At 38.6% G+C, this 27,579-nt stretch overlaps 1 long non-coding RNA gene across 4 annotated transcripts in view; it reads right to left on the bottom strand.

The window, feature by feature from the left end:
- LOC132028039 (uncharacterized) overlaps positions 1 to 24,946 on the bottom strand; it is a 440,338-nt gene extending 415,392 nt beyond the window's left edge. For all 4 annotated transcript variants that reach the window (XR_009407334.1, XR_009407335.1, XR_009407332.1 and 1 more), the window contains exon 1: positions 24,775 to 24,946. This is a non-coding gene — a long non-coding RNA (uncharacterized LOC132028039). The remainder of the gene's footprint in view (positions 1 to 24,774) is intronic.
- Between the last annotated feature and the right edge of the window lie 2,633 nt (positions 24,947 to 27,579).

Raw genomic sequence — 27,579 nt, 5'->3', positions numbered from 1 at the left:
TATTAGAAATATACTCCATCACATCAGGAGTGATATCCTTTGATAAAATGAGAAGCTATTATTCTCGTGGCCCTCAAGATAGGGAAAGGAATTAGAAAGCAGATAAATGTATCTACCCATAAGCTACTTCACCTAGCAAGGCAAAGTTTAAAAATTGCACCTCGAAGGACATTAACTAGAACTGAAGAAATTTATCATCACAAAGGTCCTATATAGAGAATGTATTTATTAGTTCCTATCATAAGTCATATTTTCATCACATTTAGAACACATACAATTTTAGCCCATTTGAGAAATCTAGATGTATCATTTCAATTTTGTGGGCTGGGAATATGTTATATCTTTGGGGCGGATTTGTAACACACAGGGGGTTATATAATGCCTAGACCCTTCTGCACACCCAGCTCTATGCCTTTTTGTTTGTTTGTTTCCAACTTAGCCCAGAGAAATAGAAATGAAGTTCAGTAGATGTTTCCCTGATCAAAAACACAGAACGATCGGACAAGGCTGCAGCAAAAGTTTCCATACAATGGCTCTTTACAATTCCAGCCCACACACAGCTAACCTCACAGAGGCTTTCTCATAGGTCCAACACACGCAGAGTCAGAAATATACTATCAAGTCTCTTTTGTTTTTGTTCATTCTGAGGGGGGGAGCGGAAATCACTAGCTTAAAATCACCACCTTATACTCATAACTGTCTCTCTTCTTAGTTGCACAGAGCCCACTGTTGATTCGATACACACCTCAAACTCAACATACCCTAAAAATTTAACTCATGAGCTGTCCCACCCAATCATGACCCTCTCCCCATGTCCACCATCTTCATAAATGATAATCTCCAACGTGGAAGACTGGGGGTCACAGTAATTTCTCCACTTTCTGAAACATCCCCATCAATTTTTCCTTTCATCACCATCAAATTGAATTCATCCACTATTTTCTCAGCTTGCTCATTACTCAAAACCAGGTTAGACCACTGGGTCTCATGCATAGGCTTACAATAGGCTTCTAACTGTTCCTTTTTGCTTCAAAGGCTTTTGCTTGTTTCTAAGAAAAAAAGTCTAAACTACTAATGAAAACTAATTGCCTTTCCACTACCTGGCCCTTGCCTATCTCTCCAGCCTCATTTTGTGCGACCCTAACTTACTGTGTTCCAGATACAGGATCATCCTTTCTGTTCTTATATTCTAAGCCTACTCTTTCCACATGCTGTCTCCTTGCCCCAAATGGTCTAATGAACTTCTCCTTCCTCCCTCTTCTAATATGTGAGTCTTACTCTTCAGCACCCATTAGACCTACACTATTGCCTTGTGCCCTCAGACCAGACATACTTCCCATGTTCATACTTCGAGAGCCTCTATTCCTCTTCCTTAGAAACTCTACTTAATTGGAGTTTTGTATTTCACTGCTTAAGGTCTCTGTCTTCTATTCAATCTTTTCTTTAAAAGACTAGAGAGTAAATATTTGGGGCTTTGCTGGACATAGGGTCTCAGTTTCCACTACTCATCTTTGCCCTCATCATGAGAAAGCATCCACAGACAATAAGTAAACAAATGAATGTGGGTGGGCTTCAGCACCCTCTTGGCTGTAACTAGCCCATCCTTTCATTGGATGGTATAAACTCCATGAAGGCACTGGGCATGTTTTGTATGGTTTAGTGTTATCTTAGTACCCTTTAGAATACATTACATACAATCAGCATATATACTTGTTGGCTGAATCAAGAGGTCAGTAAATGAGAAAAATTTTGGAACAATATTAATCAGTTATGAGGGCATAACTGTATTTTCAGTTCTGCTTCTCATCTACAAGAAAAAAATAATAATGTAATTGTTTGCTTTTAAGTGGTCGATTGATTATTCAGACTTGCTCTTGGTAAACCTGATCGTCTTAGAAAAACTACAAACACAGAAGGTTAAGAATTTAGTGAGGATACCTGTACTTTTCCAGTAGGTCTCCTAAACAGAACAGAAAGTTTAGAGAAATATGGGAACTAAAGACAGAAACCAGGTTCCAATATTCTATTTTCACCCCACAGGAAAAGTGACATGAGCAACTAAAGGAATCTTCTTTTGTGAACTACTGGGTTGAGCACAAAGAAAGTTAATTATAAAAAGGATAGCTACAGGTAAGAATTCTGAAGACATTCACTCCAAAGGATGGCTGAAAATTGCTATAGCCCCCAATTAAACACTTGAACTTCACTGAAAAGTTTGGTGTTTTGTTTTGTTGTGTTGTGTTTTTCTGACCAGAGAAGAATAGTTTTGGAGACTTACAGTCAAAATGATGAATTGAGCAAATATAGGTATATCCATCTCTTCTCAATTAAAGCTGTCTGGGGAAAATACATAGCCAAGTCTGAACGCAAAGAAGGAAACTATCCTTGTACCAGAAATCTAGCAAGAACTCAAGCCATGTGCACTACAGGAAAAAACGAAGAGATATATACCCCAGGGGCTGAAGGTTTAAGCCACTATTGAAAGACTGCAGATTTAGGTAGTTTTATCACTAATGTTAGAGAAACAGCACTGGGCTCCCTGTATAAAGCTGGGATTGGGGAAAGAGAATATTACTTAAGGAAATAGTGACTTGAAATTTTCTGAAAAGCAGCCAGCTTCCAGCAGCCTGCAAGCAATTGGTTACCCAGGACATATGTGGAAAAACAGAATCCCCACCCAAACCAAGTAAGAATCACAATCACATTTATTAATTAATTATGAAACTCCTGAACTGAAAAAGGTATCTAAATGGTTAATCAGATCTGGTGAAGCCTGTAGGGTCACTTTAAAATGGAATGAAGAAATCCTCCAGAGGATACCCAAGGAAGAAAAATACATGTTAACAACACAAAATACAGTCCATAGAATCAAAAATTTATGTATGTCAATTTATAATTGACAACCTAGAATACAGAACAATCCAAAAAGGATGTCTAAAATGCAAAAACGGAATCCATAAAAAGTCCTTTTGAAAGGAAGTAGATACAGAAAATAATCAAGGATAAATGATACATAGTCACTGAAATTAAAACATTTAATAACTAAAACAACAAAGATAAAAAATAAATCACTATAATGAAATAACAAACCATGATTCTCCCACAATGCAGTACAAAGTTACAAAAAGATAAGAGGGATGAAAAAAGGTAAGAATCACCGAAAACCCACAGAAATTCCAGAAGGAACAAATAGTAAGAATGTGTGAAAAATGTGTAATGACAGGATAAAAACTGTAATAACTGAAAAGAGAATTCTTCAGACTAAAAGTACTTCTTGAATTCCAAGAATATTTTTTTATTTTACCTAGACATGAAAATTATTAGCAAAAAGGTCTTAACTTTTTCTACATAAGGAATAATGTCAGCACTCAGTAACCAATGCCTGGAGACCAGACCCATCACACACAGAATGAACAACGGCCCAATCAAAATGGATAGCACACTTATCATCATCAAGAACAGAAATGAAATGACAGTGGAATAATAATCCTGCCAAAGTGCCAAAAAAATATATTTATCAACTGAAAATCTCCACAAAGTAGCATGAAAATGAAGCCATTTTTAGATATAAGTATAAGGTATCCAAAAAAAATTTCTACACACAAATGTGTACTGAAAGGATTACCAAAAGCTCTATCTCGGAAAGAATAAAAATGATTCCACAAATAGAAGATTCAAGGAAAAAAGAGTGTGAAAACAAAATTCTACTGAACTTTTAAGGTAGGAGTGATACAAATTTTCTATAATTTCTTCCAGAAAATCGAAGTAGAGAGATTACTTCCAACTAATCCAATGAGGACAGCATTACCCTAATTCCAAAAACAAAGACACTGAAGGAAAGTCAAACTACAAACCTATGTTTCTCATGAACATAAGTGCAAAAATCCTCAAACAATTATTACCAAATTAAATCTTACTACAGAAAAAAAATTAAAAAGAATTATACACCATGACCAAGTGGGACTTACCTCAGGTATGAAAGGCTAGCTCAACTTTCAAAAATGAATAAAATCCATCGTATCAATTGGCCAAAGAAGAAAAATCATATAATCATATCAAGAGACACATAAAGAGCATAGGAGAAAATGTAATGCCACTGCACAATAAAATCTATCATAAAAGTAGGAGATCAGAGCTTCTTCAAATTGATTTTTTAAAAAATCTAGATAAAGCTGACTGTGAACACCATACTTAATGTAGATAAACTAGATGATTTCTTCCTCAAGTCAGGATGGAGACCAAGACATCCCCTCTCAATACTTCCATTCAACACTGTGCTGGAATTCAATGGAAAAAAGATGATCTTTCCCACATATGAACTTAAAAATAAACATAAGCAACAAACATTATATCTATATAGAATCAAGTAAAACTTAAGAAAGCAGTGGGGAGAGGTTTCTTAAGTAAGACTCCAAAAGCACCTACCCTAGGTAGGTAATAAATTTGATTACATTAAAAGGAAACATCCTTGTAAACATCCAAGTTCACTAGGAGCAAAGTGCAAATACAAGTAACTGACACAAGACAGTATTACAACATGTAGAAAAGCAAAGGGCCGGTAACCAGCTCTTTAGTTCAGCATTAACATATTTAGATTTACTAGTGACATTCACAGTGTGATGTATATTGTATGCCATCCAGCGGCTACAACACTGGCTGAGCCAGAATGTTCAAATAATTCTTGCTCTTTCAACAGACCGAGGAACATGTGGGATCCTCTAGAAGGTAACAATATCTGTAACTGGTGTGACACACACACCAGTAGAAAGTTACCCCACCCTAAACCTGGCCCCAGGCCACTTGGGAAACTGTCACAAAGAAAGGGAGGCAGTGATGTTAGTTGGACCCTTCTGCATCACTGATGTCTGGACACCAACAAGAGTGCCGGCCAAATGGAATTAACTTCTTCCCAAGGTAAGAACAAAGAACTAAAAGCTCCACTGCTCTTGGCTTTCAGAGCTGAGACCATATTTATTGTTTTCCCTGCGACATTACTTACACAAGACTGAAGAAATCCACTTGAAATAGTTTTATTATGCTAATAAACTGATGTCTGTTTAAAAAAAAAAAAAAAACCCACCCATATCAGTAAATATCAACCCCTTTCTCCTACTTCTCAAGCCAAGAACATGAAGCCATCCTTAACTGGATTCCAGAATGTGTAAACACTTAATCAGTAATGCAAAAATACAGCCAATCAGAAAGAGAAAAAAGTAGAAACCAGAATAACCAATAAGTAATAAAAAGTCATCCAATCTCACTAATAATTGAAGAAACTCATTATTGATATAAGCACAATTCCACTTAATTTGCCAATTTGGTAAAAACAGCTATGTCTGAAAATGTCAAGTATTGAGAAGATCTGGAAAAAGAATAGTCCCCTCAGATATGGCTAGCAAGATCATAAACTGATACAGTGATTTAGAGGACAATTTGACCATCCCCAGTGAATGCAAGTATGTGTAGATCACACAGCTCAAGTAGCAAGTGCAATTCTGGGTGTATACCTAGGAGATCTCTTACATATGTATACAAAGAGACATATACCGAGAAGCATTCTTCCTTAACAGCAAAATCAAGGGAACAACCCAAGAGTCTACAAGCAGAGAAACAGATAAACACATGTGTATAATGGGTCACAATTTCAGGAAAGAACATTATAAAGCAGACAATGTAGAAACATCTCAAAAACATGAGGCTGGAAAATGCAGAATGATCTATGGCAGTTAAAATACAACAAAAATAATACTCTTGGACTGTTTTGGCATACATACTTAGGTGAGTAAAAATGGAATGAAAGGAAAAATACTAAATATGAGATATTGGCTCCTTCTGGGGTTGGAAGAAGAATAGGAACACAGGTGTAGGTAAAAGATAATTTTAGTCACACCTTTAATACCCATAATGGAACGATCTTTTTTAGGGAAAAAAAAAATATATATATTATATATATATATTTTTTACCATATGCATATATATACAGTAAAATATATATATATATATTTATATATATATTACAAGGCATATATCTTGAAACAGATATGAAGATATATTGGCCATTATTAATTCTGAGTATTAGGTATGTGACTATAATTCTTCATTCATTAAATTCCTCAAAAAAAAAAAGTACATAAAATTCACTTGGCTATGTAACATTTACTTTTTCTTTTCTACTCATTGTTTTATCAAATAAGGCTCCTTGACTGCTCTGAAGTTCTTCTCTTCCTTACAATACACACATACTTTCATGTGCCCGGTTTCCCCAGAGACAGCAGATGTAAACACTAAATAGAGTACTGAAGGTGAACAGGAAACTCAAGCATGTGAGTAATAAAGTCTGCCGATCTAGAATTCCTTATTGGTATGAACCATGCAGATGAGGGAGAAGGACAGAGACAGGGAGGGAGGGAAGAGAGGACAGAGGAGATGAGGAAGCAGGAGTAAAGGGGAGGGCGGACGGAATCACTGATAGACCTGCATATGGGGGCATAAAAGGGCAGTGTCCTCCACCTGAGTATTAAGTTTTCAAAGCGAGCAGAATTTTCTCCTTGCACTTTGTCTCAAGACCAAAGAAATTTGAGGAGTATAAACTCAGTAGCCACAGGAAAAGGGTGTGCTGCGCTTCCCTCCCACCCAAGCAGAGTCTATTTATGCATTGGGGGTTTTGTTTTGTTTTTTGTTTTTGGGGGGCAGACATGGGCCCAGAAACCACAGATGCAGATGACTCAGGAGAGTGGGATGGGCAAGAAGGGCTGCATTTTAGGTATGTGCTCAGTCAGATCCCACTGGCCTCACAAGCTGGGAAGGGCAAATAACACTTTTCAAGGCACAGCTTGGTGTCCATCAAGTAGGTCAATCTCAGGAAGGTTTTCTCAGTCAGTAAAGGACCAAAAACTGGGCTGAAAATCAATATACCTGGTGACCTAATCTGACATTACCAGTAACACTAAGTGTAACCTTCCCAGACCAGGCTTGGGGTTTTCTTTTTTTTTCCCCCCAGTACAATGGCAGTAAGATGAGTTGATACATAGTCTACAGTTTGTTCTCAAGATGACAAGATGTGGGTTTTCATTTGCCTTTGTTATTAACATACTATGAAATGGCACTTAGCATTTAAAGACAGTTGACAGATACATGTGTATATAAGGATATGCATATAAATATATATATATTCACATATTTTTGTAAAATTAGATGTAACAATGCTTGCTAGATCTTAGTGGATCATTATGACATAATTAACAGTTACTGAAATGCTGAAGAATTATACTGAAATATTAGTACTTCGGGTTTAGTTTCTAGTATAATAATTGCTCTGAAACAGTATTTCAAAAACATGAATATAGGGCTTTTGATTTAGTAATGTATCACTTTTATCATTATTTTCACTTTAATTATCCCTCCACATAAACAACTATCGGAAAATTTGAGTTTGAACTGAATGGGTCCACTTACACACAGATTTCCCATGACAAATGCAGTATGGTACCCTAAATGTATTTTCTCTGCCTGTTTTCTTAATGTTGTTGTCTCTCTAGCTTACTTTAAGAACACAGTATATAACACATCTGACATACAAAATAGATCTTCACTTTTTTTGTTAGCAGCAGGGATTCTGGGCAACAGTAGGTTATTAGTAGTTAAGCATGGGAGGAGTCCCAAAGTTATACTGAAAATTTTTGACTGCATGAGGGGCTGGCATTAAGCTCCCACACTGTTCAAAGGTCAGCTGGATTTCTTACCAAGCACCCGAGGGAAGTTTTTCTTTTTCTTTTTTTTTTTTTTAAGATTTTATTTATTTACTTGAGAGAGAGACAGTGAGAGAGAGCATGAATGAGGAGAAGGTCAGAGAGAGAAGCAGACTCCCCATGGAGCTGGGAGCCTGATGCGGGACTCGATCCCGGGACTCCAGGATCATGACCTGAGCCGAAGGCAGTCGTCCAACCAACTGAGCCACCCAGGCTTCCCTGAGGGAAGTTTTTCATTTGGCTTTCACTTTTTTATGTGACTGGACAAGGTTTCCTATACGGTTCTCCAAGTTTCCCTCCCTTATCCTCCAACCCCAATCTTTCCATCTGGTTCTAACAGTACGTAAGCTCAGCTACAGGAAATACTGGGAATACTTTTCTTCTAGCAGATTTCCTAGAAGGAAAATGGCAACCCATGTGACTCCTTGAACAAGACAAAAATCATGGTTAAAATCTTTTGTAGAAGTATGAAAAAGTTATTTTGGACATCTATATAGCTCCTGTTTATGTGATTCTTGTTCTTTCTCTAGCTTTCCATCACAAACCAACTGTCAGGAACAAGTCTAAGTTCATTGATGGACAGAATGCGTAAAAATGTACACAAAGGATAAATATGTATGTTCAGTGGAAGGTTGACTGATCTGTTGCTAATATTCACCCATAGGAGTAACTTAAGAATGATTCTGACCTTATATTCATGCTCAGTAGAATAATGTCATTAATGACAAGTATGTTTTTCATGGGAAGTAGCTAAAGACATCTTCAATGGAAAGCATGTGTGGTTTTTGGGGGGTTTTTTGATGAAAAAAAAAATACAATGGTGGAGAAATAAAATGATGTGTTCAATATGCCAGGCTACCTAACTGGAGAACGATTATGTATATTATTTTATATACAAAATTTTATTGTTAAGTGTCCCTGCTCAGTAAAGCCTCCTTTGGCCATCCCATCTCAAATTCTACCGGTGGGATCCTTCCTGTCCACCCTCGCTTGCACAGAGTGCTAACACAAATCACTGTCCCCACTACCACTGTGTTATTGAACCAATTACATTACATTCATTTATACTACATATTGTCGGTCTGCTCTTGAAAAAGTCAGTTTGCCATGACCCAAACTATGTCTTGTGTCCAGTGTTGTGGCCACGACACCTAGAACACTACCTAGTCAGAATAAGCTTTTGCTAAATTATTATCAACCAAATGAATCCCATCAATGTTTTTAGGATAGGCAGAGCCTATCTCTGGGCAGAAAAGCCCCAGATCTATTTCTCTACTTATTTCTTTATTCTCATCAGGATTCTGGCAAAACCAGGATAATAACCAAAGCTGCTTCTTCCTCAATAAGCCCCAGACATTTCCTTTTCTTCTTCTTTCTCTTGTTTTTTGGGTGTTTTTGTTGTTATTTTCTTTGTTTCTTTCCTCTTGTCTCAGGTAAAAAGCAGACAGCTGGTCATAGGTGAACAGGTGTGGAGCAGCTGACTTAGTTCCCAAGTATACCTTACAGTAAAACGGTCCCTTCAGTTTTTCTCACCTTTGACACTTGCAGGTGTGCTTCAGATGAGCTATACTGTCCCCACGATGTGTGCTAATTAGGTATTATTTTAGAAGGGGGAAAAAAAAAACACCTAGTTGTTATATTCTGAACTATTTCAGCCACACTAGACACAGCAAGAGAAGTCTTACCAAAGCCAGGGATAATTGCCAAAGTTCAGTCTGGGGTTAAAGCCCAGGCTAGAATAATTTATAAATAGCTTGTGGTTGTAAGTGTCAAAATATAACACAAAAACAACAGAGACAGATTTTTTTTAAATAAAATAGGGGCAGGAAAAGCCCTAAAAGTATTATTAAAGACCACAAATTAGAAGACCAGTGGGTTTACTAACTAAAAAATTTTAATTTCTGAAAAGTACAATATATAAGGAACAGTTGATTGGTAAAATGTGTGATTAAGTCTCAAAAGACATACAAGGGCTGATGGGCAATAAAAATACGCTTAATCCCACAAATCACTGAATACATTCAATTAAAAAGGTAATGAAATATCAATACTTTTAATCTTTACAAATGCAGTAAAAAATAAATTCCATGCTGACTTTGCTACAGAGGAAAAGGGAACTCCCATGAACTTCTGATAAGACTGCAATTTAGTATTATCTTTCTAGGGGGCAATACAAAAGTATATATCCCAATTTCAGTAAGTCTATTCTCTGAATTTAATTGAAAAAGAAATCACATACGAGGGCAAAGAGATAACATATAAGAATGTTCACTGCAATACTGTTTACATGAAAAAAATATGGGTAGTGACTTTCCAACAGCAGCCGAGGGTGGATTAAAAATTAATTACAATACTTTTCCATAATGATATGTTGCAGCCAACAAAATGGGAAAGAAATGGACACAAAAATGTTCATGAAGCCATGTCAAGTAAACTGCTATAGTTTAACAGATGGAATGTATGGTATGTTAACAGATTAATTAAAATGTGTTGGTAACATATGTGCAAATAAGGGCACCTGGGTGGCTCAGTCACTTAAGCATCTGATCTTGGTTTGGGCTCAGGTCATGATCTCAGGGTCTTAGGATCAAGCCCCGGCACCCCTCAATCAGGTTCCACCCTCAGCAGGGAGTCTGTTTGAGTATTCTCCCTTCCTCTGCCCTCCCTCTGCACACTCTCTCACTCACTCTCTCCCAAATAAATAAAATCTTTTTTAAAAAAATTGACAAATGCACATAGCTATTAGTAATGCTTGTCTCTGAGGAATAAAGTCAAAAGAGACTGGGAGAAAATGCCATTTCTTCCTCACATCCTTTCGGGTTGCGAGAACTTCTAGATCAGACCTTTATACCTTGATGTTTTGAAGCCTATCCCCATTTTGAAAATATTCTCAGCAAGAGAGAGAGCAAAAGGCAGATGACCCCAATGAGAATTCAAACCAATTCAAACAAATGAGAACTGGCTTATACACGTGTTTCTTAACATCATTTCCATTGCATCCAAGTCACCTAAAAATCAGAATCTGCCCCCCCACACACACTGTTTGTCTTCTCATTAACATCTAGCAAAAGCTTTGCTTCCTGAGACTCTGGAACTCTCTCTCCCTTGGCTCCTCACTAGATGTCATTATTGCACCCTCTGTGTGTGTGTGTGCTAAGAAAAGGCATCCTCAGCAAGCGGGAGGGCAGAAGCACAAGGACAGAGCTCTCTCCCAGCAGGGTGAACACAAGGTCCACTGTACCCAGGAGGAGGACTGCTACATCCACTGCAAGAAAAAAGTCCTCCACTGGCAGGGAATGATGGACCTATCAGTTGTTCTTAGACTGCCCACTTACAACTCGACTGAACTCCTTGTAACAATGAGGTCACAGGCCCCTGGGTGGCTTGTGGATTAAGCCTCTGCCTTCGGCTCAGGTCATGATCTCAGGGTCCTGGGATCAAGCCCGAGAAGGGCTGTCTGCTCAGCAGGGAGCCTGCTTCCCTCTCTTCCTCTGCCTGCCTCTCTGTCTACTTGTGGTCTCTCTGTGTCAAATAAATAAATAAAATCTTTTTAAAAATGAGGTCACCTATCATCTCCAGCAGCTAAATCCTATTAATTTCATAGCACATATGACATATGTCTCCAATGGGTACAAAAACTGGGCTATATCTTTCATGGATATCTCTTTTTTCTTCTCAGAGACTCATTTTTTTCTTGGTTTATATTGTATTTCTAACCCTTCTTTTGACACTATTGGCTATAGTTAGGTTTTTCTTGCAAAAATTATAGCCCTAAAGTTGCTTGCAAATCTGTTTCTATTCTTTTGACTTCAGATAAACAACCCTTTGAGAGTAAGTGGAACTGTCCACTGCTATGTTTTTAGCTTTCGCTGCACTTTAGTACAGAAGCCTGACATAAACCCTTCCATCAGACATGTGCGATCACAACTCAAACAGAGCCTTGGGAAATCTGGCTACTGCTAAGAGATTAGAGCTACCATTTGCAGTCAATTTTTAAAGTCTGGTAAACTCTAATTCGGGGACCGCAAACCAACTTCAAAGTGCATCTATCTGTAAAAAACAGATGTGGATATAATTACACACCTGCAGATTCATGAAAACACAGACAGGAGTTGCTCTGCTTTAAATTTCTATTGACACACTTTCATAGATTATCAATGAAATGACACTGACTTTCCTCTACTGCAACAGCAAGTCCATCTGACCATTTCCTCTAGGATATTAGAGCCAGCCATTTTAGCATCTTTGCAGATCTGTACATTGGCACTTATCTGCAGAAAAGTACCGGGCTGTTTAGTCTTGAGACGGTTTGTAAGCCTTTTTTTGCCCTCTCCTTGGAAGCACTTAGTAAAACACAATAAAACTAAAAACTCAGAAGATTTCAAGTTTTATGGAGGGGAGGCTTATAATCTCAACGGTAAGTAAAATGGAGAATTTAAAACACACACACACACAAACCATGTGGGGTGAGAAAGTAACAAAGTTTCCTTGTAGACGGGAGAAATCATTCAACAGTGACAATGACTGCTAAAGGACGGCCGGCAGAGCCTCACACAGGCAGGGAGCCCTGTGCTTGTGTAACCAATAAAGATGATACTAACACAGCCTCCTGATCTGTCTTTTGTCTACATTTGTCCCCCAACTTCATTCTCATTCTAAACACACCAACAGAGTGATCCCACTAAGAACAGAAGAATATGTCACTCTCCCATTCAAAAATGTTCCAGTGTTCCTTTCTCTAACATCCAATCATTGAGCCTTGCCCCACTTGCCCCATCTAGGCCCCTGCTTCCTCTTGCCCCAGCTCATCTGGTACACTGGCCTCCCAGCTCTTCCAAGAATTCACTGGACACACTCCCAATTCCCTGCATTTGCACATGGCAATTCCTTCCCTGGGATCAATTTCCTTCCACATATATACATGGCTTGTTGTCTTACCTGCTTCATCTGCTTTCTCTGATGGCACCTTTTCAAAGAGGGTTTCCTTGACATCTGATTCAAACCACCATTCCCCTGCATTGCCCCATTAACCCAGGAAGCCCACCCCTTCCTGCTTTAGTGTTCTCCAAATGCTTACCAGCATATGGTGAACTATACATTTACTCATCTACTTATCTTCTCTCTCCTTCCATTTGAAAATCCTGCAGGTGAAATACTGTCTGTTTTGTCAAGTCCTGCATACCTAGCATACTGTAGAGACTCAATAGTATTTGTTTAAAAAATGAGTATGTACTTGTTGCATACATTAATGAATGAAGAATACAGAGTAAATGCTAGGTAGGAATGATGAAACAAGACCCATGAACTAGATTGTACAGTTATAGCTAGAAGAGAAAGATCCATTTGGGTGCCTATCAGCATTGTGTTAATTTAAGAGAAGGCTAGTATCCTACGGAAGAGCAGACCACAAGGTGAAAATGAAAGAATGATGGATCTTACCAACAGGGGGTGTTCACCAAACTTAACACATTTTCTGAGCACATAAAAATATTCGATTACATCTTTTTTTTTTTCAATTACATCTTTTTAAAGCCTGACAAACTCTACTGATTCCAGAATAACAGTACCTGAAAATACTTGGCTGGAAAATATTCAGTAGGAAATCCTCAGGCTTTTTTCTGATGCCAGTAAGTACCCCAAACCCTAACTATCCTCAAATCTAACTCCTTCTCACCAAGTTTATCATTATCCATGGTCCAGTCACTTATATCTCCAGCTGAGAGCTCAAAAGCCTCCTAAGGAGAGTCTGTTTCTACCTTGGCATCCTGAGGGATCACACGTAGACCAGATATTTAAGACCTCACCACATCTAGAAGGCTCCACAGGGTAAGGAGTTTGGCTATACCTCTGGCTTCCTTTCATACCCTTCCTCCCTCCCCCACCGCCATGCTGATCCTCTCACCATTCAACACACCAAGCAAACTCATGCCTCAAGTGGTTCACACTCAAGGTTCACTCTCTGGAACATTAATCCTCCCGATACACCTGTGGTTCACACCCTCACCTTATTCATCACCTCATTAAAGTTTTTGCGCAAAGATCACCTCCACAGAGAAATCTTTTCCTGACCACCAAATATAAAATTACAGCCCCTGTCATTCTTTATGTCCTTCTGTATTTCATGTTTGTTTATAGTCCTTCTTTCTTCACATTCTATTATAGATTTGTCTACCTCTGTACTTTTATTAGTGTTTCCCCAGTGGCCATAATGTACCTGGTTCAGGGTTGGTGCTTAAAAAGTATTTACAGGGCGCCTGGGTGGCTCAGTGGGTTAAAGCCTCTGCCTTCAGCTCAGGTCATGATCTCAGGGTCCTGGGATTGAGTCCCACATCGGGCTCTCTGCTCAGCAGGTAGCCTGCTTCCTTCTCTCTCTCTCTCTCTCTCTCTTGCTCTCTGCCTGCCTCTCTGCCTACTTGTAAAATAAATAAGATATTTTTTAAAAAAGTATTTATGGAAGGCATGAGTCTGGAGTATAACACACTAAGAGACCCCAAGTTCAAGTTCCTTTGAGTCGCTATTCATAGATAGGAAATAGGCTTCAACAGTCGATTTATCGCTCTGCAGAACCCAACATGTTCATAATTAGATGATTCGCTCCACATTTTAAAGTTCGTGATGGCTTCCTGCTCTAGGGGAAAATCTTCAGAACTGCTATAAAAACTGCTGGAGTTGTCAGCTTGTTCACAATAACTGAAGGTTCATTGGATGACATCGCTTAATTTTTCTTCTATCCTAGCTAAGTCTGTGTAAAACAGACTCAGTCCAGCATACAGAATTGTTGAGTCACTATAATGTACACCTGAAACTAACAAATCACACATTCATTATACTAGAATTAAACTTTTTAAGAAAGATTAAAAAAATAAAAGTCAGAACAGCAACCATGAGGCAAAAACCCCTCCATTTCTAAGTGAGACAGTTTTTCTCTTATTTAAAAGCAACCAGGTCTGTGACCTAAACCTCATCACTGTGTTTTAATGAAAATGTGTGTTTACTGAAAGGTATAGGAATATGAAGAAACCAGGCATTTAAAACCCAAAATCTGCTTCTAAGAAACCTTTTCCAATCCTATATAACTTAAAAAAATATTCATCTCATCTCCTACTGTATTATGATTCCCTATATTTAAGGTAATAAAAAGGGAATTAAGTTACATGTTTTCCATACTAATTTGGGTCTACTTTAAAAAAGGGGGGGAGCAGAGAAATAGTATACGCTCCCTTATCTAATGTTTATTCCTTCTCCTTAAATTGCTGTTTTCCCATAATCTAACTTTTACAATAATAAATCTATATATTCTTTCTCCCAAATCTCAATAAAAAGTTCTAGGCAAGTACTTAAAGAAACTTCTGCGATAGTAAAATGTCAAGATCTCATAAAGAATGTTTCAGAAGTGAGGCAGGAGGATGTGACTCTGTTGGAACTAAGGCAGAATTTAAAATACCCAGATTCCCCGATCCTTATGCAAGCTTTCTAATCAGTGGGCACTGCTCCTAGTTTTCTATCACAGGCAGAATTTCTAGTAGATTTTTCCCACACGAAGAGAAGACCAAAGACCTCTCCATACCGATATCAGGTACTTAGCTCAAGCTACACACAAAAACTTTAACTGACAAACAGCTACATTGTAAATGATCACCTTGTTCATTTTACATGAAATTAATAATGATGCTTTTATGATTTCTCTTTAAAATAAGTGACAAAGGATAGACTGGGTATTAAAATATTTTCCACTCCAGTTCCTTTGCTGCTTTTAGCAAACACTAGACTGTCAAAACAGCAAGGTTCGTCATCATTCAATTTTTACAGTATCACTTCTGATAAACAGGCATGTAAACATCATAAAATCCGTAAGGGAAACACCCACTCATTTGTCTTGACTGTGTCAAGATATCCTCAGGAAATCAGACATTTTGACTCTCAACTACAAACTATGGTCACTTTACTGCAGGCTGACATTGCCTATGCAGAGAGCCTGGAGGTTTCCAGAACACCACTGGCAAACACATTTTCTAAAGATTCACAGGAACCCACTCCATGCCAAGCACAGCTGTAGGCACTGGGAGTACTGAATGAGCAGACACAGCCTCTGCCCTCAAGGATTTCAGGCCAATACACACACACACACACACACACACACACACACACACACACCCTTCTGTGCAGGTGCTGTTTTTGATCTTTTTCAAAGGAAAGAATTGGGCAGTTTCAAAGTCACTGCCTACTGCTTTAGAAAAAGCAGAGGTCATGAATGTTTCATTGAAATATCTCAGATGTTATCCTTTATGAATGAATGGTTTCTATGCAACTTGATTGTAAAAATTATCTGCCTACAGGAATTCAGAGAAAAAAGCCAACCATTTTAAGTGGGTGTTTCTTGCATTAAAAAAAAAAAAAAAAACGATGATGATGATACATTGTCAATTTCAGAACTGCCACTTTTCAAAGCCATGACCACAACCACTGCAATGAAAATACCATCAGGAATTCACTTCCTACACTGCAAAACTTGGCCTGGAATAGCACATGCTGCTGGCTACCTCTACATTTCCGATTAATTTCCTGAATGCAGAAAATGCACAATCTTGACATTTAAAGAAATGAACACTGACGCATATTGCTTCAACTTAGAGAAAAGAGTAAGAGCACATTTCGTCATATTCTAATACACAAAACAGAGCTTATGTGAATGAACCGTTAAAGGGTTTTCAAATGCATTTTATGTACTCATACACATTCACAATGGGCATTAATGAGGCTCACTCAAATGTATGGACAAAGAGCAGGCTTTTGTGTGTATACTTGGACATTGAAGTGGTCAATTTAAATACTCTCAAATAAACCTAGTGGATTGTTTTAATGTTAAATTGATTTAAAATCACCAGCACACAGTGGGTGAAGTAGGGAGAGCAATGTGGTTAATAGGGCGAAGACTTCCAAGGCATTATAGAGCTGAAGATGCATTTCCATACATTGTCCTATTTTCCCTAACCATCCAAAACAGGCACCTGTGTCTTAATTTCTCCTTCTTACTCAATGGACAATAGACATTTCATTATCACTACATGGGGAAAGGAATGACCATGAGAAAATTCCAGTGGCTCTTTCCTGGCAGCCTGGCCATCAACTACAGCAGGAGGGATTACCCATGGCCTCAACTTCTCAGAGTCCCCCAGGCCCAGCAATGCCATCTACCTACGGAGTCTATTTCATCCTCTGAGACTAATCTCATGCCCACCCTATAAGGAAATAGAGTTAAATAGGACCAGGATGCATCCCACGTACGTGCACAAGCATTCTGCAGCATGAGGCTGGGAGACAATGGAAACCCACCTGGTCCCCTCTACCTGGCATCATATGACAAACACTTGGAATAATGTGACAGTTGCCCAAGCCCTCCACCAACACTATTTGCTTCAGCATCTTTTTTCTTAGAGCAGTTCATTTTTACAAGTTCATTTGATGAACCTTCATTTGTAAGGTCAGCAACTTTCAGTGAAAACAACTGTAACATCTCTAACATGGTTTTACTCAGCCTAGGGAACCACAGGCTCTGCCACTGATGCATTTTCTGATCAGAACGGGGGTGTCTAGCAGGAGCGACAGTGACAAGTACGATGGGTTCAGTCACCGTCAACATAATTTTTTAAAAAAATCAAGCTTTGAAGTTATATCCAATTTGCTTATTGTGGCTTGTAGCATCTTTATAGTCTAAGTAGAAACATCAAGATGGAGATCCAGGCAAGGTGTTTGAGAGAGTTTGAGACAGCAAATATTCTCAAGGATACTTCTGAGATAAATAAAATGAATCCAGAAACGCATATCTGAACACTTAAGGAAAAACACCTCCCGTCTCATATTCAGAACAAAGATGAAATGCTAGTCAGACTTACAGCATTTTTGTACCTAATTACTCAAAATCAAAACCAACAGCTAATCTTTGAGGAAGCAGAGTTCAACAGAGCAGGATCTGACAGTGATGCTTGAGTAGCAAGTCTGAGAACGATGAAGCCAGAGCTCTAATCTAAAGAAATTCAGTGTATTCCTTTATTTCAGTGTGTCCAAAGGGACAGATGACTGAGGATCCTTCATCTGTTGCCTGAAGTCAGAGCATGTCACAGTCAAGTCTGATGACAAGGTACGCAGACAGTTAAGTTGGGGTTCTCTGTAAGAACTCCTACCACAATCCCCAGTTCATGGGGATTCAAAAAATAAAGACAGTACCACATCAGAAGGCAGAGGACAATGATGGTGGATGGATGTGAAAACTTTCCAGTATATCATGACTCATAATTGTAATAGCTACACAGTGAAATCTTTAATCTCAATGACCACCGGTTGGTTGATGCACTTGGATTTTCTCCGCTGCTCGCTAAACACACAAAACATTAGGAAGTCTGTTGAAGACATCTGTGAGCTCACTACTTTGAGACTGATGATTGCTCCTTCTAGCTCCAACTTCTGTAGAGATCAAGAGATCTTTCACACTCTCAGCTATCTAGAATGGTTCCACTCACTATTTTAGTGCAGAGGTAGGAGAAAAATTACTGTTAGAAAGATGTGTGCTAAGAAACCATGACTTTCTTTAGCTTCCAACATCTCAGTAGGATTGGAATCTACTGTCATTTACAGTGTCCCAAGACCATAAGCAAAGAAACCTGAAAGATCATCACATAATCTTTGGCTTGGGCATGGGAACCATGAAATGTTACTACTTAACAAATGTGTATCAGAGTCCAAAGATACTGAGAAACTTAAGGGTCTCTTGCCCACATGCAGACAGGTACCAGCTTCACATATTCCAAGTAGAAAGACTGAGAACCTCGGGGAGTCAGACACAACTGGGGATACAAACCTCCCTCTGCTACTCACTGGTTAAATGATCCTGAAAACAATAATTCACCAAAGATGAAACTTTCTCCCCATGAAACTGAGCTATTGTTACACTTATGGGAGATGGGGATTCTGGGACTGGAGGAAGTGCCATCTCTCTACATAGTAAGCACTCAGTAAATATTAGGTAGGATATATAGGACCTACTATTCGGTTAACAATTGAGGACATTTGGGGCACCTGGGTGGCTCAGTGGGTTAAGCCTCTGCCTTCAGCTCAGGTCATGATCCTAGGGTCCTGGGATCGAGCCCCACATCGGGCTCTCTGCTAGGCAGGGAGCCTGCTTCCCTTCCCCTCTCTCTGCCTACTTGTGGTCTCTCTCTCTGTCAAATAAATAAATAAAATCTTAAAAAAAAAAAAAAAAAAAAAAGAATTGAGGACATTGAAACCCAGTAAGGTTAAGCGACAGATGATTCATAATGGAACCAGAGCCAAACCACAGCCTCGTACAGGGTAGTGCCCTCTAGTTGTCCACAGTATACAACAGTATATACACCTATGGCTTCTCTTAGTGTGTGCATACACTTCAGTGTATTTAACTGCAATGGTCCACAATCCATATACTTCTACTTAACTGAGACGATTAAGCTCATCCCCAGTGAGAATTCCTCTCTTCTCTGAGTTCTTTGGATTCCTTTTTCCTTACAGTCAAGTGGAGACACTCTTTGATCACAACCACACTTGATCCTCTCTCTGAAACATCCTTCTTTCTTACTTGGACATCTTCACAGTGGGAAACCCTCTTATCAATAGTGTAATTACTAACATCACCACACTGACAAAATACATTATGGCAAAAGGTAGATACAGTCATATCTAATGATCAAGAGAAGTCTCTACAGGTATTTATTAAGAGGGTCAGGTGTCAGTGATACAGAAGTGAACAACACACACAAGATTTTTACTCTTATGAGCTTGGATTCTAGAAGATGGAGAAAACAAAAGCACACCAAAAATTAATTTGGGTGATCTAGGGCAATTCACTTTGCTTTTTTTTTTTTTTTAAGATTTTATTTATTTATCTGACAGAAATCAAAAGTAGGAAGAGTGGCAGGCAGAAAGAGGAAGTAGGCTCCTAACTGAGCAGACAGCCTGATGTGGGGCTCGATCCCAGGACCCTGAGATCATGACCTGAGACAAAGGCTTTAACCCACTGAGCCACCCAGGCACCCCTCACTTTGCTTTCTAAAGCCCTTGTTCCTTCATTCTTAGAACTTAGGGATTATTTTTTATAAGATCCATCATTAGCTGGGAAAATAGAATATTAATACACTGTATCAAAATTTTCACTACAGGTGCATCAAAAAATTAAGTGCAAAAAAATACGAAACTTTTGAAATAAATCTAGGAGAATATTTTATAACCTTGTACTTAGGGGAATCTTAAGAAAGAGTAGATGCCTATAAGTGAGAAAAGAAAATGTAGACATATTGACTCAAACACACACACACACACACACACACACACACAGCCCTAGACATGGTGAAGTCAACAAATAAATGAAAGATGAGAAAACTTTAGCAAAATATTTAGTATCCCAAATATGCAAAAAATCACTAACAAACTACCCATTATAAAAATGGACAAAGGCTATGAAAAGATGCAAAAGAATAACCATCTCAGAAGTAGTCAGATAATATGCAAATTATAAAAAGAAAGTACCAAACTTTTGTCCAGTCATTTGACAAGATCTTTAAAGACTGACAGCATTCAGTACTGATAAAGTCTTAGGAACATATTTTCTGTCAGACACTACCGGTAAGGTTATAAATTAGGACACATTTTTGGAAAAAGCAATCTGGAAATACTTATTAAACTGCAAAGTCATATACCCTTTGACCCTAAAATCCTGCTCTGGGAATGTATCCAAGTGAAATAAGAGTATAATAACTTTGTAAAAGAAAAAACAAGTGCAAACAGACTTAAGTGTCCATTTATTAGGGAATGTTTTGATCAATTATGTTATACCCATTCAAGAGAATTCTCTATGAGCTCTTAAAAAGGGTAAGGTAGATCTATATGCATTAACTTGGTACAAAGGTTACACTATTGCTAAAAAATCAAGTTACATACTGTTTGCTTGTACAAATATAAAATACCTTTATACCTATAGTTAATACAAATGTAACACTTTGGCTACCACAGCAGAAAAAGTGAAACAGTAAGTCAATGTTCTAGATACTGCTCAGTTGGAGCTCTTCAGAAATCCCAGAAAGATGGCATTCTAACTGCTGCCCCCCAATCACTGATAATCACAATCACAGAAGCTGATTACAATACAGGAACGTGACAGTTACATATTTTCATGCTAAACACCCAATTTCACCTCTTTATTATGTAATTAGTGATTGATTACTGGAATCTACAACTAATAAAGAAGTGGGAAGACTCTCTTCCCCATGGGGGAACAGTAATGACCCTGAATTATGCAGTATTTTAGAAAATGGATAAAAATATCTTATTTGCAATTTAGATACTCTACAGTCCTCAAATCTCTATTCTTTTTTTTTTTTTTTTTTAAAGATTTTATTTATTTATTTGACAGAGAGAGATCACAAGTAGGCAGAGAGGCAGGCAGAGAGAGAGGAGGAAGCAGGCTCCCTGCTGAGCAGAGAGCCCGATGTGGGACTCGATCCCAGGACTCTGAGATCATGACCTGAGCCGAAGGCAGCGGCTTAACCTACTGAGCCACCCAGGCGCCCCTCAAATCTCTATTCTGTGAGGAAGCGACAACCATCCTTGCAATAAGCATGCTGTACAGTAAGAAGTAAACTCAATTCATCACCTCCTCAGATCCTTCCTCATATACTTGCTTTCAAGGTAGAAATACTGCATCTATTTTTCACCACTCGAAATGCTATTTTGAGAAAGGTTAACCCATTCCATTAACCATGATTAGCTATACGCCTCCATCAGAATAAACAGGATGATCCCGAATATTCTACACTTCAGTTCTTTCCTTGGCCATCATATGAACACAGCAGCTAGAAAGAATGGCTTTTCTGGTGAGGAAGTTAGTAAAACAACTAGAAATAAAAAGAATACTTGGGGATATGGGGAAAGCAAACCGGAATTGGAATCTGTTCCTCTCTTTGCTACTTACTAGTTCTGAATTTAAGTTATTTTCCTCTGTGAATCTGATTCCTTGCCTATAAAGTAATTGGGGGCACTAGATTAGATCATTTGTAAGGATTCTTTCATTAACGAGTTTTGTTTAGATTTTGACTTCATTATCCTTAATTCTTCACTTACATTGTTCTTTCTAAATATCAGAAGATATTTCTTCAGGAAAGCTGTTAGAATGTCATCTTTTTAAAAGGTTTTATTTACTTATTTATTTGAGAGAGAGAGGGAGGGAGCATAAGCAGGTGGGAGGTGAAGAGGGAGAGGGAGAAGCAGACTCCACACTGAGCATGAAGCCCAATGCTGGGCTCAACCCCTGGACCCTAGGATCACGACCTGAACCAAAGGCAGATGCTTAATAGACTGAGCCACCCAGGTGCCCCCAGAACACCATCTTAAAACGTATTTAGGTCTAGCCAAAAAAGAGAGAGAAAGAGAGAGAGACAGAGATAAGGCTGACTCATCAACTGGACAAGAAACTCCATCTATTCTTCTAATTTGCACATTTAAATAACATTTTTCATAAAGAATCTGTTTTTTTGTGCCTTGTCAAAAGACACACAGTACAAAAACTTATTGACATAAGTTCCAGGTGAGCAAAAGAAAAAAAAATCAATACATTTTAAATGCCAACCCTTTAAAAACAATCACTGTACACAGCTCATCTCGGCAAAATGATTTACTCAGGCTGCACACATTTCCAACTAGGCAGAAAATTTTTCCAGATTTAACTTTCCTTCTGCAAACCAAGTGATTTTTTTTTTTACTTTTTTTCTTATGTATTATCTCACATGCAAAAAATATCTCAGTAAGAAAAAATGCAACCCACTCCTCAAATCAGAAGTGATTAAAACACAGCCACACTGACTCTGAATTATGTTTACAAACCAAATAAGGTAGTGCATGGGCTCTGAAGAAACAGTTTATACCCAGTTAGGTGGGAGGAAATGGGAAAAGCAGGGAGGTAGAATTATCTTCACAGAGAAATTGTGCTTGAGATTGGTGTTGGAAAAATGAATTTAAAAAGCATTAAACAAAAACAAAAACAGGAAGCTATTCCAAGGAATCTCAACTTCAAGGAAAGAAGTCGGCACAGAGAAAAGATAGTAAAGAGGCAAGCACAGGCATCATGCAGGATCTGTTCAATAGAAACACTTATTTAACATTCACAGCAACGTGAGGATCATTATCATAACTTTAGAGATATGGAAACAGAGTTTCAGAGAGGTTAATTGACTTGCCCAAGAGTACACAGCTTATCAAGAGCAGAGCCACCTTCAAACGCTAGCCTAAATGACTTCAAAGCTTTCATTTATTCCAGAATTATTTAGTGAGCATTCACTGGGTCTTAAAGACTGTGGTTAAAACTGGTGACGCCAAGGGACACAGGATGTAGTCACTGTCTGTAAGGAGCCTGTTGGGCTCTTGGGCTGGGCTGGACAACACTGAGTTTCCAAGTTCATCTGCAGTGATCTTGACAGCCTCCTGCTTTCTGCTTCCTTCCGTGCTCTGCAAGATACCCTGAGTTCATCCTCACTGGGACCAGTAAAATCACTGGTCCTTTTTCTCCACCCAAGATTTATTCTGATCTAACTAAGACCCAGCTCAGGGCTATCTGGAAAAACAGCCAAAAAGAGTTTCTATCTGAATGGGGCGGCCACTATCCCTCAAAGTTCCAAATCAAATACGTTGCTCCTTGACACTGGTCAACTTGGATATTTTACACCCAGGAGCTCTGTTCCCTTTCCCTTTACCAGAAGGGGACAAGGGTACCCAAAAATAGCATGACCCCCCCCCCTCTGTCCCATGCCTGGTAAAGCTCTTGGAGGCAAGCATTAAGACATAGCTCTCCTAGCTTTCTTCTCATTGACATTCTCTTTGTCCTCAACAATGTATCTTCCCCATCCCGTATTTTCATCATTCATTATATCCTAGCATAAGCCAACTGCCCTTATTCTCAGGAACCCTCACCTAGAAAAGCCATCTTGTTTTCCATTCTCGCAAAGCTTACCCACCTCCTCCAGTGTGAGGGAGCTTTCTCAATGCATAGCAAGATCAGGACATGCCCAGTCAAACTACTCCTTGAGCCATTTCCCTGAACCTAATAGAGTAAGACTTATCTATAGGCTTTGAGCACTGAGCTGAAGGAGATGTCCAGATCCCAGGGGCTAGTGATAAAATGTGCAGGCATTTCAGTTTTGGATGACCATTCACAGCAATCATGTTTGCAGAACACTCCCTTATAGTGCAGTTATCAACTGGACAGAAAACCCAATTGTCTCCTATTAACACTAACTGGGTTTTGGAAAAAGGAACACCCCCACCAGAGATCTGAGGACAAGATAGCACAAACTAACTATTAAAAGATACATCCATACACATTTTTTAAATCCATCATCATGGCAATATCTTACTTCTCAGGCTTTTATGCTATATTGTTTAGAGAAATGGGGGAGGCATTTAATACTGTTTGTAGGATACAAGTATGAATGTGAAGAGGGATGGGAAGGGGAATGAAAGTGGCCTATAGCCCCCAAAAGGAATTCATGGAAAATTTCCCTATTGTCCCTCAGGTAAAGTGTAGGCTACCTTAAAACATTCTAACTTATATGTAAATTTCTTCCTGATTAATTTATTAACATAAATTAGAAAAGCTTGATACATTTTGATTGCTAGAGTGGGACTACTAACCTACATAAAATCAAAGTCACAATCCCCTTCGCATCTGCCTAAAAAGGTCTTACGAATTACTGGCTTTAAACATTTCAAAGATTTGTTTACCTGGCTTCTAATTTTGACCGTCTCCCAAAAGACAAATTAAGAACTGCGAGACCCTAAGTTTGATTCTCTCCCAGAAAGCTATTCTTTTATCAAACTAAAACAGGGCCCGACAGCTCTAAGACATAAGGTTTGCTTTATCTCAAACCAACATAGCTTGAATATTCAGAACAAGGAAGAAGTCACATTTTCTGGAAAAGCTTAATATTTTCTTACCAGCAAGCATACTCACTTTGGAAAACCTTTCCACTGAACAATGGTCTGCATTATCCTCAGCTTTCGGGTTTTCTCTAAATCTGCCTTTGTACACCATTTCCTAAGCTCTCTCCACACTGCCTCACAGTTTTGCTATTTTAGCCTGATTTTCTGCAATTTTACTTCTCTGCTGTCTGGCTGATTTTATTATTTGCCATCTTCTCTCTTTCAGATGGGGGGTTTTATTCTGGTTTTGGCGTGTTGGGGTTTTGGCAGGCGACTGCTATAAAATACAAGAGGTTTGGAAGCTGGGCAGATGGCAAACGCAGTGTTGTGTGCTTTCATTCATGATGGGCTTCCGGCTTTTTTCTAAAGGATGGGAAAACCGCCAACGCTGATTTCCTGTGCCCACTTCTGACATTCTGAAGCAAGACACTGAGGTGGTGACTGGAAGGATTGAGGTTTTGCAGTTCTGATCATCTCTGGTGGCTGGCATTTGAGAGAAAAATCTTCTGTTGGTACTTAGCAATGATCTGCTAGCATTTATTTTCTATCTTGGTAGGTTTCTGATGAATCTGTTTACCTTCAAAGTTAACATCTCCTTCCTCCAAGAGAAAAGCTTAGTGATGACCTAATACTTCCTTCTGGTTTTTACTATTGCTGTTTTCCCGAGCTATTACAGAGATCATGATAAAATTTATTTTCTTTTTCCCAAAGAACACCTTGCCAAGCATTACCATTTGAATAAGAGAACCCACTCTCTCATTTGAAGTTTAATGACCTTGTTTCCAGAAATAGCACCTCAGGAAAAAAGCAGCATTTCCTGGAGTAGTCAGATTCAAGAGCTCAAACTAAGACAAAATCTTTCTTTCCAGAAAAGGAAGAACCATTTTGCCACACCATGGATCAAGTAGTGAGGACTCTCTAGTAAAACAAGGGTGTTAAAACTTCAATTTCATGGAAACAGTGAAATACTGGTTAGCACCGTTAAGGAAAGTACCTATTTCCATTATATAGCTATTGGAGTGTGAGAATTGGCAATAATAAAGTCTTCCCAGGGCCTTCAGCTTCCCTTGACTATGCCTTTTTATCCCACAGAGACATGCATAAGGGAAAAACCTAATTAATTTCTGCACAATCTCAAAGCTCACCATAAGAATATTTAAGCATTCAGTCCAAGAAAAACAATCCTTCCCAAATAAAACTTCAGATCCTCTGGTATACAGTATAGTGTCTATTGATTTATAGGTTTTACTAAAAAATAAAGGCACTGTTTTGCTCCTGGTCACACATAAATAATGTGACAAATAAGAAACTAGTCTGGTCTAATTCTGCCCTCATTTTTTTAAGAAACTGGATTCAGTGGGAATTCTAAATCCATCATTAGGGGTTTCTGGGTGGCTCGGTCAATTAAGCATCCAAGTCTTAATTTCAGCTGAGGTCATGATCTCAGGGTCATGAGATCAAACCCGATGCTGGGCTCTGCGCTGACTGGATTCTGCCCCTCTACCCCTCCCTGCCACCAGTTCATTCACTTGTTCAAAAAATAAAATAAAATAAAAGCATAATTAATGTGATTTTAGCCATGTAACACAAAGCAAGGATCCCAGATTTCCCAGATTTTTTTTTTAAAGATTTTATCTATTTATTTGACAGGGAAAGATACAATGAGAGAAGGAAGACAAGCTGGGGCCTGCGGGGTGGGAGAGGGAAACACAAGTTTCCCACTGAGCAGGGAGCCTGGGGTCAATCGCAGGACCCCGGGATCATGACCTGAGCCCAAGGCAGACGCTTAATGACTGAGCAACTCAGGCACCCCTAGATTTCCCAGATTTTCAATACCTTCCACAAAACTTGGACAAGACCTTTCTCCATCATGGAAGATTCTGTCTTTATAGCAAGAGAACTGAATATCTGGTTCTGCCTGTAAACTGGCAAGAACATGGTTTCCCAGCTCTCAATTGTTACTTCAGACAAACAACGCTCCCTACCTACTCCCAGATGTCCATGGATGGCAAGGTACCACTCTCATTGGAGAACCACTACATCCATGCTGCCTCCAAGTGCTGTCTACCCAGGACTCCCAAGTTCTGTTCCATATTTGATAAAAGAGTCAAGCCACAGGGCCTACACACGCCTCAGGTTATTTTCCTTTCATCTGGATTTACATTTGGCATTATTAAATATTCAGTTATTTAACTTGGTCAAAATAACACAGAAGATCATACAGACACAAATCTAAGGTCACAAAAATAAACTACCACTTTTTTTTCTCAGATACTGATGCATTTCAATGAGTACATAATTCACATCTCTCTCTTTTTTTTATTTTTACTTTAATTTTATTTGTTTTCTTCTGTTTATTTTATTTTTTTTTACTTTTTTATTTTTTATAAACATATATTTTTATCCCCAGGGGTACAGGTCTGTGAATCACCAGGTTTACACACTTCACAGCACTCACCAAAGCACATACCCTCCCCAATGTCCATAATCCCACCCCTTTCTCCCAACCCCCCTACCCCCAGCAACCCTCAGTCTGTTTTGTGAGATTAAGAGTCACTTTCTATTTAATCATGCATACACTGAGATTCAAGCTGAAGTAAAGAGATTATAATATGAAGCTAACTTGACCCTAAGACCACCTTATATGTAAATTAAGATGTACAACCAGAGATCTAATTTTATTATGGGGTAAATATGTTATTCAGAATATTCAAGTAGAAATACGATCAGCCTCATTTAAAGTTATCTAATAAATAAGACAGCAAAAATTGTTTATAAAGTAATAAAAATTGATTCCTTGAATGGTGTATATTTGTCAGTAGAAACTTATTTACTC

This window comes from Mustela nigripes, chromosome 12, assembly GCF_022355385.1.
Source record: "Mustela nigripes isolate SB6536 chromosome 12, MUSNIG.SB6536, whole genome shotgun sequence".
Taxonomy (NCBI): domain Eukaryota; kingdom Metazoa; phylum Chordata; class Mammalia; order Carnivora; family Mustelidae; genus Mustela; species Mustela nigripes.
This window is presented reverse-complemented; position numbering and strand designations above follow the sequence as displayed.